We start from the raw sequence: 2,142 nt of genomic DNA on the forward strand, positions 1-2,142 counted from the left end.
AGTTTCTCATGCAGAAAAATCTGTTTTCAGTTGGACTGAAAAGCTGCCCCTTGAGTCATCAATGTCTCTATATTTGTAAGGCTCTTCACAGTTGACAAAGCATTTTTGCAAAGTTTTCTCATTTGATCCTACCCACAGGGGAGGAGTGGCTAACCCAAGACTGCACAGCTAGAAAGTGGCACAGTGGAGCTGGATTCCACCTCAGAGGAGTCCCTGTTCAGTTTGGGTGGCACCTGAAGCTCTAAGACCAAGGCTGCCGTGGTAGCGGAGAGGCTGTTGAACTTGACGTAGGAGAGGCCCATAGTTTACATCTTGCCCTGCACTTTGACTCTAGGGAAACTATCAGCCTCATTTCCCCTCCTGGGCTGAGGGTGGTGAACCAGACCTATCTCAGCAAACAAGAATGGTAAAGTGAGCTTTCTTACCCTATGTACAAACGGACTGTGCAAATATCAAAAGAACAAAAAATGGAGCGATGGAATCGTTTTTAGATACAACAACTCATCTGACCCTTTACTCTCAGAAGCAAGTCAGTTTCACCTCCCCCAAAGGTGGGTCATGCCCACAACACCTGTTAGCCCCCCACAAGGAGGGATGACCCCCGCTGAACAGCCAAAATCGAGTATCAGCAGATTTGCTTCGGCAAGGATGTTTCCTGGTTTCTGGGCGATTGTTGCCATCCCTGGGACGCAGAGTCATCCTCAGAACCATGCAAGTTAATAATATTAATATGAATAGGAAGCAAGGGCCTTTGTAGGCTCCATGTTTCATTGTTTCAATGCATTTTGATATTAAATGAATAAGTAATGTGAATCACATCTAAACGACTGAAATATGCAAGTCGGCATCTGTTCTTTTTAAGTCAACAACTCGAGCTTATTATTAATACTATTATTATTAAAGGCTACAGACAGTCTTTTTCCATAATCATTTCTTCAATCAGGAAAGTAATCTTTTTTTAAATATATTTTTTAGCATCTTTATTGGAGTATAATTGCTTTACAATGTTGTGTTATTTTCTGCTATATAACAAAGTGAATCAGCTATACATATACATATATCCCCATATCCCCTCCCTCTTGCGTCTCCCTCCCACCCTCCGTATCCCACCCCTCTAGGCGGTCACAAAGCACCGAGCTGATCTCCCTGTGCTCTGTGGCTGCTTCCCACTAGCTATCTATCTTACATTTGGTAGTGTATATGTGTCCATGCCACTCTCTCACTTCGTTGCAGCTTACACTTCCCACTTCCCACTTCCCATGTCCTCAAGTCCATTCTCTACATCTGCATCTCTGTTCCTGTCCTGCCCCTAGGTTCTTCAGAACCATTTTTTTCTTAGATTCCATATATATGTGTTAGCATATGGTATTTGTTTTTCTCTTTCTGACTTACTTCACTCTGTATGACAGTCTCTAGGTCCATCCACCTCACTACAAATAATTCAATTTCATTTCTTTTTATATGCCCAGTAGTGGGATTGCTGGGTCATATGGTAGTTCTACTTTTAGTTTTTTAAGGAACCTCCATACTGTTCGCCATAGTGGCTGTATCTATTTACATTCCCACCAACAGTGTAAGAGTGTTCCCTTTTCTCCACACCCTCTCCAGCATTTATTGTTTTCTAGATTTTTTGATGATGGCCATTCTGACTGGTGTGAGGTGATGCCTCATTGTAGTTTTGATTTGCATTTCTCTAATGATTAGTGATGTTGAGCATCCTTTCATGTGCAAAAATATGGAACACTTCATGAATTTGTGTGTCATCCTTGTGCAGGGGCCATGTTAAACTCTGTATCGTTCCAATTTTAGCATATGTGCCACCGAAGTGATCACAAGAATGTAATCTTAATTTGTCACTATCTGATGATCACTGAGCTACATTATTGGTTTCCTATTTATACATGTATTCAATGCCTATCATCTCTGGACACAGGTGAACAGCTAATATTACGAAGAATATCACTCTGAGCGAAGCTTCCATTTCTTTGTTTCCTTTGTAAATAATTATGCTAAATTTGTACCAACCATCTCCCCCATATTTCCCCGAATTTCCATATGTGGAACTGAGCAGATTTAATAAAATAGACCAAAGACGCAGGTACCATTCTCTTCTTGCCTGGCTGAATTGACCACAGTGCACCT

The 2,142-nt window shown here is 41.5% G+C and overlaps 1 non-coding gene across 1 annotated transcript; it reads right to left on the reverse strand.

The window, feature by feature from the left end:
* Nucleotides 1-1,729: 1,729 nt before the first annotated feature.
* Nucleotides 1,730-1,833, reverse strand: LOC132522549 (U6 spliceosomal RNA). Its single transcript, XR_009541287.1, has one exon. It is a non-coding gene; the product is annotated as a U6 spliceosomal RNA (small nuclear RNA).
* Nucleotides 1,834-2,142: the final 309 nt, after the last annotated feature.

Source organism: Lagenorhynchus albirostris, chromosome 6 (assembly GCF_949774975.1).
Source record: "Lagenorhynchus albirostris chromosome 6, mLagAlb1.1, whole genome shotgun sequence".
Lineage (NCBI taxonomy): Eukaryota > Metazoa > Chordata > Mammalia > Artiodactyla > Delphinidae > Lagenorhynchus > Lagenorhynchus albirostris.